This window comes from Raphanus sativus, chromosome 7 (genome assembly GCF_000801105.2).
Source record: "Raphanus sativus cultivar WK10039 chromosome 7, ASM80110v3, whole genome shotgun sequence".
Taxonomy (NCBI): domain Eukaryota; kingdom Viridiplantae; phylum Streptophyta; class Magnoliopsida; order Brassicales; family Brassicaceae; genus Raphanus; species Raphanus sativus.
Genome location: NC_079517.1, coordinates 17,105,805 through 17,120,749, shown reverse-complemented (window position 1 = coordinate 17,120,749; position 14,945 = coordinate 17,105,805). Strand labels below are relative to the sequence as shown.

General features: G+C 30.9%; 3 long non-coding RNA genes across 6 annotated transcripts; 1 reads left to right on the top strand and 2 right to left on the bottom strand.

The window, feature by feature from the left end:
- Nucleotides 1-1,955: 1,955 nt before the first annotated feature.
- Nucleotides 1,956-2,678, top strand: LOC130497857 (uncharacterized). Its single transcript, XR_008936883.1, has 2 exons — nt 1,956-2,098; nt 2,298-2,678. It is a non-coding gene; the product is annotated as an uncharacterized LOC130497857 (long non-coding RNA).
- Nucleotides 2,679-8,847: 6,169 nt separating this feature from the next.
- On the bottom strand, nt 8,848-11,379 carry LOC108816003 (uncharacterized). Of its 4 annotated transcripts, none has more exons than XR_008936882.1 (8): nt 11,257-11,375; nt 11,006-11,149; nt 10,827-10,866; nt 10,670-10,738; nt 10,224-10,312; nt 9,882-9,974; nt 9,082-9,745; nt 8,848-8,987 (listed from the first exon to the last, which is right to left on the bottom strand). It is a non-coding gene; the product is annotated as an uncharacterized LOC108816003 (long non-coding RNA). The 4 variants fall into 4 exon arrangements; XR_001943778.2 differs by having other exon boundaries at nt 8,850-8,987; nt 11,006-11,066; nt 11,343-11,379; XR_008936881.1 differs by having other exon boundaries at nt 8,850-8,987; nt 11,006-11,066; nt 11,257-11,372.
- A 566-nt stretch (nt 11,380-11,945) lies between these two features.
- On the bottom strand, nt 11,946-13,447 carry LOC108816004 (uncharacterized). The gene is made up of 3 exons (XR_001943779.2): nt 13,217-13,447; nt 12,612-12,691; nt 11,946-12,271 (listed from the first exon to the last, which is right to left on the bottom strand). It is a non-coding gene; the product is annotated as an uncharacterized LOC108816004 (long non-coding RNA).
- Between the last annotated feature and the right edge of the window lie 1,498 nt (nt 13,448-14,945).

The following is a 14,945-nucleotide window of genomic DNA, read 5'->3' as shown; positions in this document are numbered from 1 at the left end:
ATAACAATTACAGAACTCGTTTCTAGCTTGGGCTAATAAACAGTCACAATGAAACTAAATCACAACTAAAATACTTGATTGATAGACCAACTAATGAACTACTGTCTACTAGTGCCTATTCATATAGTCTAGTATGAGCATTCCATCAAAAAAAACAGAGGAGCATGCTGAAGCAGGGATCAAAAGAGAGGGTGGGGGGAATCCTCAGGCATTTTCGGTAATATAATGACAACCTCGAGGAATGCACCTTAAGGTGACTTATCCAACCTTTTGTTTTGTAAACAAAATTCGATGATAAACAACAATCGCTCACTGGGGATAAACACTCTTAAAGCAAGCTAGGTTCTGCACTATGCTAGGTTACTTTGTTTTGTCTTTCTCAAGATTTCTGTCGTAAATCACCACCTTGTCTTGTTTTCTCTCTACTGTTCTGCCGGATCAGATAGACATCACGAGCCTGAGAGTTTGGGGAATTGGCGATTCACTTCTGATATCATGAATTCATTTCTTGATCATTATGCACTCTACTTCAGAGAAAAGATCATTCGAATAAACTTTAACTTACAACATGCCCATGATACGCAGGAACTTCCTTTTTAGCAGCTCATTTTTATTTCTCAAACTTCAGACTTGTTTATGAAAAATCTTTCCTTCCACGGAGCCATCCTGTTTCACGAGCTTTTATTTGACTGTGTCAACTCAAACTCATCCTTAGAATCAACAACCTCATACTAACAACTTGGATTGTAATCAACGCTCCCCCTGCTTCATTGCATCTCATTCTCCCCCTGCTTGAGTTCTCACTCATTAAAAAAAAACACAGACTCCTAGCAGTACCTCATTTCAGTATCAGAAACTTTTCCCTGGACACATTCATGCTCTTGTCTAGCTTGTGCTGACGCTTTAACCTTTCCGGCTTCTCATCATCATTTTCCTTACTACCAGTAAACCATAGGGTGTCACCTTTATTCATCATGAATTTTTCTTTTAACAACAGAGACGATTGAGACACTATAACGCTTCACCGAGACACAACTTCTTTCAGAATTTCAGTAACCTGCAATGCAAACTCAGAAGAAAACTTTGACTCTTCAACTGCTTCATGCTCATCTTGGATCTCTAATACCAGTTACTTCATCTGTATCATTGCTGCGGACCTGTCGCTAGAAGCACAAAACTGCAGAACTTGACGTTTAGCTTTCTGATCATGGTCACAACGTAGCCACTGATAAAAGACTTTGTTGCTCAGTCATGATAAACTTTCACAGAGCTTCTTGTAATCCACTACTTCAGAATAGTCAATAACACAACATCCACATCCTGGTCTTGCCATGGAAACTTAACATTACCTGTAGCAACCTTAATAACAGCTTGCAAGTAAAGACCCACAAAATCCATAACCGGTCAAATAGGACACAACAACATATTAACTTTTAATAATTTAATTTAATAGTTTTAAATAAAAAGTTTCAAAATATCATACAAACTTAAACAAAAATACCTTCCAAAACCTCAGATAAAAAGAAATAAAAGGAGTATTATTTTTAATAAAACATTTAAAATAATAATTTTAATTATTATTAAAATTACATGCGAGTGGATTATCCGCATGTTTAAACGGAGTAGGTGCGGATTTCATATTTATTTTTTGTAGATCAAGCGTATCAAATCTTTTGAATAAAAAAACCATTCAACCCACTGAGTTGTGGGTCAAAGAGGGCTAGGTCTAAAGAGATCTTATGTTTTTTTTTCCTGGTCAAAAATAAGAGAACAAATGTTATCAGGAACTGAATGATTTAAAATTTTCGAACCAAACTCAAGTAATTTTAGAAATTTCCAATAAATTAACCGACCCTGAAAACCGAAAGCTGAAAAACCGGTTTGGAAAATTTGGTTCTGAGTTTAATCGCATGTCAATCATAAAATGTGGTGTTGGGCCCAGAATTAACCGAACATGAGAGGTCCAAGCCACCGTGACAAAAAAAAAAAAAAAAAAAAGAGAGGTCCAAGCCACAAACCGGTTGTTGCCTATATAATGAGAAACGATGGGACAGGGATCTGGAATAGAGTTTCTAAACTGCTTTTTATGTCTTGTCAGGTTCTTCTTCTTATCTCTCTCTTTCTCTCCCTTAGCGTTAAAAATAGGATAGGGATGATTATATTCCAATCCAATTAGCGATTTAGATGTGTAGATTCGTCCTTTTCTTTTACTTTGATATATCTGATTAGATCTTACATGTTAGCATCCAATTTAGGGATTAACTTTGTTTATGTTTTTTTTTGTTTGCTCTAAGTAGATCCATCAGATCCAGATCCAGTAATGGCAGGTGCAGTAGCTAGAATTTTGAAGAGGGTGGGTCTCCCTCCATTGGGTGTTCTGGATGTAATCTCGATAGGTTCATTACCGGTCCTAGCCTATATATACTTCCAGCAGGAAAAGCAATTTGCTAGGCTTGATGAGCAAGAAAATCGTGTGAATGCAACGGTTGCTGACATGAGGGCTAGAGGAATAATTAGAGATCGTTGATGATGCTGATTTCTCTTGTTGATGATGATGATTTCTCTTCTTTTTAGTTTTACATACGTTAGTTTTCCATCTATGATATTTTTTTTTTTTTTGTAACTGGCCTTTCCATCTATAATATTCCTATTAAATAAAATAACTCTCTCTTTGCATATATAGATGATCCTTTAGGATTTATTTGATCTTAACCTGAAAGGTTGCCAACTATCGGACATCTATACTATTAAAAGAGGATCATTATGAAAAAATCTATTTATAAGAGGTTATTGCACCCTCGTTAATGGCATAATAGTAATTTAGTTAATGGTCTTATATATCTTGGTTCTTCAAAGTTATTAATTAACATGATCGCGACACGTGTCATTAAATTTTTTAAGATTGCGACATGTATTAATCTATATTATAATTAAAAATATATATTAAGATAATAACAAAAACAAATTTTGTTAAAAAAAGTAATTGTAAGTATATCTAATAGTAATTTTCCATTTTAAAATCCTAAACAAAACATAGTTGCAAATAATTATTTGATAGTAATTTTCTTTTTAATATTTTTAAAGAGGTTAAAATTTATAATGATATAAAATATATATACTAAAATAACAAAAAACGAATTTTAATATAAATTAATTTTAAAATTGATTTAATAGTAAAAAGGAAATTTTAAAAATACTTAATAATTTATAAAATTACTTAATAGGAAAATTGGTTCTTCAAAGTTGTTAATTAACATGATTGTGGCACATGACAGTTATATATTTAAAATTGTAATATGTGTTAAACTACTTCATAATTTAAAATAAACATATAAGATAATAAAAACGATTTTTGGTGAAACTAATTATATAGTAAATTTCCATTTTAAAAATCTTAAACAAAATATTATTTAATAGTAATTTCCTTTTTTAATAATGCGACATGTTTTAGAATATATCATGATTAAAACAATATATACTAAGAAAATAAAAAACAAAAACGAATTTTTAAATTATTTAAGAGTAAAAAAGAAAATTTAAAAATTACTTAATAATATTATTTTAGAAATATTATTTGATAGTAATTTTCTTTTAATATTTTGAAGTTGTGTTAGAATATCTCATGATTAAAAAAAATATATACTAATAAAATTAAAAGAAATTGAAGAAATAATTTTCGTAAATTTAATAGTAAAATTTAATTTTAAAAAAATATTTAATTGTAAAATTATTTAATAGTAGTATTTAGAAAATTTTCTTTTTACGAATCTTAAAGAAGAGAGTTTGTAAAATAACTTATTTAATACTAATTTCCTTTTTCCAAAATCCAAAAAAGATAATTGTAAAAGATTATTTGATATTAATTTCCTTATAAATTTTGACATTTGTTAAAATATCTTATGATTAATAAAATATATAGGAAGATAATAAAAATAATTTGTTTTTTAAAAGTATTTTTTTGCAGGATTGAGCAAGAAAAATATCTGGTGAGTTTTCTTGCATGTTCTTTCACATTTTCGCGTGTTATCTTTTTTGGTGTCACATGAGGAAATAATTAGATATCATGATCTTCACATTAAACTGACGTTGAACTTTTTCTAAAAAGAATATAATTGTCATGCTGTTATACATTAGTTATTGTTACAATTATACTTAGCCGTTTGAACGTATAGATGTAGTGGTGAATATGAATCGGATATCCGGATTTTTGGAGATATTCTAATCTGATCCATTTTTTATAATAATCAATTATTTGATCCAATTCGATCTATAGCCACATGAATATTCGGTGCTCCGGATATTCAGATAATTTTAGATTTTTGACCGGATATCTGATTCGATCCGCACAAATAAATTAAAATTAGTAAATAAATCATAAATTCCAAATATAAGATAAATAATAATAACATTTTATTACAAAAGTAAAAATTTATTACTTTTAAAATTATAATAAATAACTTAATAAATTTATTAAAAGTACTAGAAAACTTATATACAATATAATATTTATATAAATTATTTATATACATATACGTCTTTACATACATGTATATGTATTCATATAACGGATCAGATCAGATATTCATTCTTAATAATATTAGTATTTATTGATTTGCTTCGTTTCTTACAGATATTGCATATAAGTATTTTCTTTGCTTTGTAGAGTTACATATATTTGAAATTTCGGTTCAAATCAAAACAGATAAAATCAAAATTTATGGATATTTGTCCAACTGTCATGGTATTGTGACTAAGTTAATGTGACTATTATGCTTATATGTGATTATGATTATATGTGTTTATTTTTATCAACATATAAAAATTGGTTATGTTGTTGTAGATCATGCTACTATGAAATTTAAATCAAAGAGAACGATTTTCCAATGGATTGTTGTAGGTTATGCTATTAAGGAATTTAAATAAAAAATGAAGACTTTCCAATAGAATAGTGTTATGGATAACTCGCCTATACAATATGAATATTGATGCCAAAATCCTAACCGGAAGTTATGTGGAAAAACAGATTTGCATTCTTAGAATAAGTCTCATACCTACATATGCAAGATGACATTTCAAAATGAAAAGACTTCAATTTTCTATAAGAGTGTTCTATGAAATGACTATCAACTAGAACTAAGGTCAAAGCTTAAAAAGTTGGTCTATTTGTCAAGTTGAGTCTTACAATTATATGTCGCACTATCAAGAGTCACTACAACTGGAGAACTTCAAATTTGTAAACATAGCGACAATAGTGTTTTACAAAATATTGTATATAGAAATAGATGTTAAAGTCACACCATGAATATTAAAGTAAATAAATTTGATGTTTTATCTAGAAATATATTAGATATTTAGCTGAATATCGATAAAAATATTAACTGGTGTTATGTAATATTAATATTTTTAATTGTGTCGTTTTTGGTTTTCTTACACAATATAAACAATATAGAGAGTTCACAGTTCTATATATTTCAATTAACTATAACTAATATTATTTTGAAAAATAAGAAAAGAGAAATATTTATTAAAAAATAAAAATATCAATGTACTATTTAAAACACCATTATTATTGAAATAGAATATCAATCAAAAATTATGTAAGAAAACAGATTATTGTTATTAAAATGTCACCAATATATACTGAAAATCCAAGCACTAACATGATAAAAATATTTCCAATCTTTTTATGTATTCGTGAATTAAAACATCAAATAAAACCCGTGCAACGCACGGATCCATATCTAGTGATAATATAAACTGTAAACTTGTATTTTATTGAATCTTTGTACAACGATATATATATACTTGACCAATGACCGCTTCCTATATCTCTAGAGTTTATCTATAAGACAAGTATATCAACAATAGAATAGGGACTTCTCAATAGGTAATCCTAACTACACTAGGATTCTCTAATATCAACAGATTTACATTAATCGGACTTCAAATCCAAAGTTTAATATTAACCTAATACATAATTACTTCAAATTATGGAAAATAAAGAAAAACTGTTAACCAACAAAGCTTAAAGCTCTTTGAAAAATATAGCGTCATGTCCTCCAAGTTCAAACATCAAAACATATACTATTCCAGGAAGAGATAACAATGCCATTAGTCTCCAACACAAAAATGTGACTATGAAATTTGTTGTCTGTCTTATGTTCTTTACTACACAAGGTACTTAGATTTCGGTTCTAGGCATAACACTCAACCTACTGAAAAGCTTATCAAAAATACGCGAGTTAATCAAGAACAGATCATACTGCTATTACTTACTACCATCAATAAACCAAATGCGCAGTCTTATTGCTATAGTGATTGTATTTGATAATACTACATAATAACATATAGCTAGTGAATAGTGATTAACCGATCTATAAGAAGATTTAACATTTATATTGATAAAAATGTAAAATTCAAATACAGCTGATGTTTTTTCGTTTTCTTTTAATATACTTTAAGGTTGAAGACATGGAACAAGTTAGACCCGTGGAGCAATGGTCACGTGGTCCCCGGATGAGTCGATCAACACAAACATAACATATCAACACCAATAGAAATATACAAATACAAGGTTGGTCGAAAATATATAGTATACGGTGGAATATTTGTGGAAGCGACCAAGCAGAAAAATTAGCAGATGTTCTCTGTTTTCTTTTGCCATGTGAATCCCACATGCACATTGACATTTGCAACTATCCCCAAGACATCCATCCTTGTAGTTATAATAAATCAAATACTATAGTAATGCGCTTCATGAAACATGTGGGACCCACTCTCTCAATTTGTTAAACAATGGGTCGATGGTTTTTAATTCATGTGCGACACTCTCTCAGCTTGATACCCGAGTATTATGTAATCAAGCAACACATAATGGATTTATTGTACATTATACATTTTTTTTGAAACACTCATTATACATTATTAAATCCAGTGAATTAATATCTGCATATATTATTTATTTCTCTGGCTATTAATACCTCAAATCTAAGTTTGTGTTTATATTTACTCAACCCATCATAGTTAAAAAAATATCAAATAATTTTTATACTTAAATTTCTTTTTTTTGTACTTTAAATTTTACATATACACTATTAAATAAAATTATTTTTTAAAAAATCTACTTATACAAATTTGTTACACTATTTCATTAAACTACTAATACTTTAGTCTTACCTTAAATTTAGATTAACAATATGTTGTCATATATTTCTTTAACAATAACTCAGTCAATATCTATCATAAACTCTTTTTAAAAAAAAATATCTATCTTATTTAATAACCAAGTATTTCGGCTGATTTACCAAATAAGTGGATCTTGGCTTATATACTGATTGGCGTAATTATTACTTGGGTTCCTATAGGATAATACCAAACATAATCTCATCCACGGTTAACCGTACCAGTGTAAATAACATTATTACTTATTGATGCCCTAAGGGGGAATTATTCGGTACACATTTTATACACAATAAATATATAATTAATATTTACTGATGCATGTACAATATTCCATATTTTAAACCAATAAACGGTTTATATATCGAGGCATGTACGATACTCCATATATTTTAGGTCTTAATTATCTCAACTCCTTAAAAAATAGTTTCATTTAACATAAAAATTAAATCACATAAACTAAATTTGATAAAATTATAGAAAATATTTTGAAACACACATATGAATTTTTCAATATAGAGTGTTGAAGATATAAAATATTTTATTTAAATTAAAAAAAATCAGTGTAAAATAAGTTTTAATTTCGGGTTAAATAAATAAAATCATATTACGGGTTAGAATTATTTAAAGTCTTCAAAAGTTTAGTCATAATTAAAATAACAAAAATAAGTAATAAATAAATTTAAGATAAATTTTATAAAAAGTTAAAATATATAATTTATCAAAAATCATAAGTTTTATTACGTAAAATAATTTTTCCAACAAAAAATTTACCCGCCCTTTTTAAGGGCGGGTCAAAATCTAGTAAACTCATTAAAGAAGAGACCATTTGAATGTTATGTTAAGTTTAATATTTTCAAGTTCACTGTGCTTTTATGTGTGTTCTCTTTCATGCTGTTTGTAGAGATGCACATTGATGTTCAAGGAGAGAGATCTGTCAAGCCTAGTTCTCTTGTATTAATTAACAGATAACAATTACAGAACTCGTTTCTAGCTTGGGCTAATAAACAATCACAATGAAACTAAATCACAACTAAAATACTTGATTGATAGACCAACTAATGAACTACTGTCTACTAGTGCCTATTCATATAGTCTAGTATGAGCATTCCATCAAAAAAAAACAGAGGAGCATGCTGAAGCAGGGATCAAAAGAGAGGGTGGGGGGAATCCTCAGGCATTTTCAGTAATATAATGACAACCCCGGGGAATGTGAATGCCACAAGAACCTTAAGATGACTTATCCAACCTTTTGTTTTGTAAACAAAAATTCGATGATAAACAACAATGGCTCACTGGGGATAAACCCTCTTAAAGTAAGCTAGGTTGTGCACTATGATACGTTGAATATGGTTAAAACGTTTACATATATGCTAGGTTGATGAAAACTCGAAGACATTTTTCTCTCACTTAATAAATTTTGATAATGAGTCCACAACTAGATTTAGACTTCTGTCCAATTGTTTTCAGGGCAATCTGTGTTATTTGATACTCTGAATGAACACTGTCAGCATATTTTATATGCAGTTTTGGAAAATGTAAATCAGAGGCTAAAGAAATCTACTCCTCGGTTATACTATTTTTCATAGAGAGTTGTTGGTAAATGGAAAACAAACATCACTGGCTTCAACAAATCACTTCAGAGTGTCCTATTTCTTTTTTTTTGTCAACTCAGAATGTCCTATTTCTAACACGCATTTATTGCATTTCTCTCAAATACAAACTTCAACAACATACACATGCTTTGCGTTCTATAAGCAACATCTATTGGCTTTAGAGTGCTGAATATCCCGAATGTCTTCTCCGATCTGGTAACACGTCAAGAAGTTGAAGTTAGGAGTACTGTATTAGGACGCATTTGTTAGCGTGGTGGCTCTTGTTTGTGCTTAACGCTATGCTTACCAGAGTTATAAAGAAGGAGCTTACACATGAACACAAGAACAAGTGCTGATGCTCCACCTCCTCCGTTGCATATTACATGAACTCGAGAACAATTTCCCAAGCGAACAACCCAGTGTCTTCAACTCCAAATTCTGAAGAGAATGGACCTTCTTTATTATTATCGAGGTAGCTTTTATTTTTATTTTTGGTGTCATTGCATGAAAATATTACCAGAGATGCATGCAGGACAAGACATATCCTTAAGGACAACATACTCTGGAACCATGATAACAGAAATATAGCCAGATATGAAGTATCAACCAGAAATGTTGCTAATAGGAATAGCCATACTCCAGCTCTTATTTATAACGGTTGACATTTACTTTTTCTTTTTGAAGCAAAAATGATTATCTAGACTAGAAAAACGATAATACACAAGCGTTAATGTGGTGGTGAGTTTGTTAAAATAAGAAAACAGGTTCATGAGTATAGTCCCACCCTTGAAAGTATAAACCACCTTTAGAATGAGGGTTTAGCACACAACAGAGTACATAAAGACAATAGCTTCAAGTTTAAAAAGGTTCCGAGCAAGTAAGATGATACGGGACTTTATAGGACGGCCAATGTTCTGTTCTTGCCGACCGGGGAAAGTGTCTGCAGCTCTGTGTTTGTCTAACAGAATCTCCTGTACCCACAGAGCAGTCATTAGAGCGTGTCAAAATGATTTTTTTTTTCTCTCTTAGCTTCTCTCTATTGAATATTGTTAGCAATAACTGAAAAGTGAATAAAAGGAAAAAATCCAATAAATCCATTATCTATACCTTAGCCATAAACTGATCTCTGCACCACTGTGCAATTCCGTCTGCTGATTCAGGCAAGTCTTTTATCGAGTGATACTTGATGTGAACATGCACCTGAAACCAGCAGCAATGATTTGGAGGATGGGCAGAAGTTACAGAAAGCTTTGGGACTATGATTTCTAAGACATAATGGAATCAAAGGTGACATTTCACTCTTTTTAAACCAGCAATCCACAAGATAATAGGCTATATTCGTTTCAGTTGGGAGTAAAATATGTGGATAATGAAGTGAATACTATACAGTTCGGTCTGAGAAGAGTGGAAGATGTAAACGAAAACGTATTCATATATTTACTTGCTTACCAGAGAAGGTTGTCCTTTGAATAGCCACGGTCATGTCACTTTATGGATGGGACAAATGAACGCATCTTACTAACAGCTGACACAAAGCCCTGAAATAGAAACACAACCAAAGTCTAGTAACTAGAACAGGAAACACAATATCCACACCACCAGATGGATCTGATGAAAGCGTAACTATAAGGATCATGACCACGCATTGAGATTTGGATCAATCATAGTAGCCATTATGATGCTATATTCCTATCTTATCTCATCGGTGGAACATTCGGGACTATAACCTTCTACCTATCTATATTCACCAGCAACTAGATAAAGTAACAGATGGTTCGATTTCACATACACAAGGCCGGTCACCAAGAAGTCTATCTTAATCCCCATTTAAGCGTTCAAGCAAAAAAGATTATCAAGCAACAAGATGCATGAAACTGTGAGATTAAATCATGTACCTGAGCCGAAATCCCTCCCACAAACTAATCATATCACTTCGGTGATTAAAAACGACAAGAACATGTTCTCTACCTGGAAGAAAATTATAGAAACAGTCACTGAATTAACAGATCCATAGAGCTCATATATTTCGATTCTCAATAAGTAAGAACTTACCCATTCGATTGAAGGTCTCATCATCAGCAAACACTTGGATCTAGGGCGGAAGAAAAAGTAAGTTTCAGAGCAAGTCATAATACTTAAAAAGTAAATCTACATATGGTCATGTGTACAGTAAATAAACGTAAAAAGGGATGGTCTCAATCTATTCTAGTCAGTGGATACATGATATTTACCTTAGCCACAAACTGGTCTCTGCACCACTGTGCAATTGCGTCTTCTGATGTGAACATGCACCTGAAACCAGCAGCAATGATTTGGGGAATGGTAGGAACTAGGAAGTTACAAAAAGCTTTGGGATGCGATGAGCCCTATGAATTCTAACACATTATGAAAGCAAAGCTACTCAACTCAAACCAGCAATCTCCAAGATAAAAGCATAGATTCGTTTCAGTTGTGAAAAGAAAATGGATAGTGAAGTGAATACCGTATAACTCAGCTGTGCGAAGAGTGCAAGATGTGACTACTATATGTTACTTAGCGAAGATCGCTTCATATATTTTACTTGCTTACCACAGAAGGTTGTCCTTTGAATAGTCTTAGCATCGTTAGGGGTGGAGAAGTTTTTGGAATAGCCACGGTCATATCATATATGGCTGGCACAAATGATCGCATGTTACTAACTGCTGACACAAAACCCTGAAATATAAATACAACCAAAGTCTACTAATTAGTACAGAAACACACAATATCGAGACCACGCACTGAGATTTGGTTGGACAGTAGTCGTCATTTTCCTCGTTAAAGGTCACAGTGAAGAGATCAAGTTGTCAACCAAGGAATGGGCAAAAAGAAAAAACAATAAAACTTACTTTGATGCGAGGAATCAATACATTTCGAGGGATATGCAACTCAGAGGAGGCTGCGTACTCTTGTGGTGCTTTAAGTTTAGCTTCGGTAAAGCGAGTTCCCTCCCAAAAAAAAAGAGCTAACCAGAAAGGCGGTGGGAAGTTGCTCAAGTGTTGAAGACCTGACTGTAAATTTAGATAAACATACATAACTCATGAAGTTAAAAGGAAGATTCTGCATTTTTCAGGCTAATGAAGTATAACATGCTAATAAGCATGAGCAAAACTGAATGAGCTTTACGTAATAAGAAGAATATAAACCCATGCCTTTAAAGTGCTTTCATCCTCCGCCCAATTTCTTTCCAGAAACAGATACTCTGAGAACCACACTGACCAGCCTATGACCTGTATGTGTGGGCCAATTCTATGCTTAAGAATACTTTAGAGTATGTCACAGAGGAACCAAAAGGAATCTCGACTGAAAGGAGAGGAGACCTTAGGATATCTTTTTCTCACCCCAAAACCAATTATCAAGGTTTTTAACTTAGAGCATAGATTTAACGATTACTACTTTCTTTAAATCTATCAAGCACAGCAGTAAACCTAATAGATTCACACACTGGCAGCTAATGCGCTTCCCAAGCAACCTGACCTCTGCAAGGAAAGAAAAATACGAAACAGTATATCAGTTAAAAGATTCAAGTAGGATAACATTGAGCCTTTTAGAGAAAAATGTTATTTATGATATATCTGTTCTTATCTCATCAGTGGAACATTCGAGACTATAATAACCTTCTGCCTAAGAAAATCTATATTCACTAGAAACTTAATAACCTTCTGCATAAGAAAATCTATATTCACTAGAAACTAGATAAGGCAACAATTGTTCCATTGCACATGTACAAGCTTTAGCCACCAAGAAATCTAGTACCTTGATCCAGTACCAATTATTTAGAAAACACGATGCATGAAACTGTGAGATTAGATCATGTACCTGAGCGGGAATCCATATCCATCCAACAAACCAATCAATATCACTTGGGTGATTAAAAACGACAAGAGTATGTTCTTGGCCTAGAAGAAAATTAAAGAAAGAGTCACTGAAGTTACAGATTCCGTACATAGCAGAACTTGTATGTTTCAGCAAACACTTGGATCTAATGCAAAGGAAAAAGGAAGTTTGACAGCAAGTCAAGATGAACAAAAGTACATGTGCTCACTAATTGAAACCATTTAAAACTTGTAAATCATAAACATGAGGCAAACGAAGTACAGAGAGAAGACATGACGATTCCTTCCTCTAGTCTAAAACCTATAAACAGAGTCTCGAGGTTTTTGGCATATCTTAGTGTAGAGAATCAACATAAAATAAAATGTGACCAATTAACCAACAAACAAAACTACTGAGCATTCCGACACTTTCATGAGTCTATATCCACTTCTAAAGGGCAAGAGCACTTTAATACTTAAACGATAACACACTCTTTTGATAAGTGCATGAAGCAGCTACAGAAAACACAGAACCCGGAAAGCCTAAAAAAGGGACTGAATCTATTGGATCGAAAACATTGGAAGGGTTACGAATATTAGGAAACCCACCTAAAGGAGATTGACAACAGCTGCAGCCTTCGCCATGGACAACACCTCAAAATCAACAACACAGCGTCGTTTCACATAAGCCAAAGATGGCACCCCAGATTCCAAATTAATTTTCTAAGAAAACAAGTCGTGAATTTAACAAATTGAAAAGTTTCAGGATTTATTTATGGATTGGATTGGATTGGATTGGACGAGGGCATCTCCAACCCTACTCTATTTTCTACGCTAAACTCTATTATAGAGTAAAATCTTCTCCAACTCCACTCTATATCCCAATCTAAAGATACATTAATGGGAATGTTTAAGTTAAGATGTATTATATTGTTAGTATACTGTAATATAATTATTAATATAATATGTTTGATATAGATATATAATTTATGGAAAATAAAATGTAAGGGATCAATTTGTAAATTTTGTAAGTAAAAGCTATTAGTAATAAAATTAGAAAATAATATATTTAAGAATATTCCCTTTTAGTGTCAAATATAGAGTAAACCATTGGAGTGAAACTTTACTCTATTTTAGAGTAACACTATTTTAGATTGAAATCTACTCTAAAATAGTGTAAACCATTGGAGATGGTATGAGAGGAGATGATCGAGAGGCTACTGCCGAAGTGTCGAACATGGCGTTTCTCTCATGTGTGGAAAAGATATAATAATGGGTATCTTTTAAGTTAAAATGTATTAATATAGTAATGTAATTTTAAATATAATAAATGTTTGATATAGATATATAATTTATGAAAAAATTTGTGAAAAATAAAATATAAGAGCTCAATTTGTAAATTTGTAAGTAAAATGTATTAGTTATAAAATAAAAAATCTATATATTTAAGAATATTTTTGGAGTCAAATTTTATAGGTAATACTAGGGGTGAGCAAAAAACCCAAATATAGAATCCCTATAATTAATGAAAATCTAACTATTAAATACGAAATTAACTAAGATCACTAAATCATGATTTCAATAGGATTCTTAAACATTAAATTCTACTATATCGACATATTGCAAATAAATGAGTTGGAATATAAATTTAATCTTAACAAAACTCTAAGATTTCAGATACATGCATAATCAAACAATCAAACCGGAGAACCGAATGAATACATGAATATTTTAAAATATTAATTATATATACATATAACATAACAAAAATTTAAAAAGTTTTTATTTAAAAGAATCCAAAATATTTGAAGATAACTAAATTATATAAAATATCCAAACTATCTAGACTACCCAAAAGTATCCAAAAATATTCAGATATTTTTATCTGAAATATCCAAAAAAATAATCTAAATCTTCCTAATCATTTGAAATTTTATCTTAAATAACCGATATTTTACCAGAAATATACGAACTACCCGAAAACCAAATTTTTTATGGTTAGTAAAATTTGAGTGCTCACCTTTTTACTTTCCACAAAATATTCACAATATATAAAACATAGTTAATTTTTAACCCTCAACCATCAATTTACCTAATTTATAGCTACCACCTAAATTTTTCAGATTGGAATATTTAATTTCCTAAAATAAAATCTAAATATAAAAGAAAATGATCGAATATTATTATACTAACAAAAAAATCTAAGCATGTAATCTTATTATGTTTAATTGAATTCAAAATTCTTTACAGAAAATCAGAAGTAAAGGCAAATGATCGATATTTCTATACTAATACCAAAACATGTTATTCGTTCAATTAAATTCTATATTCTTAGGCA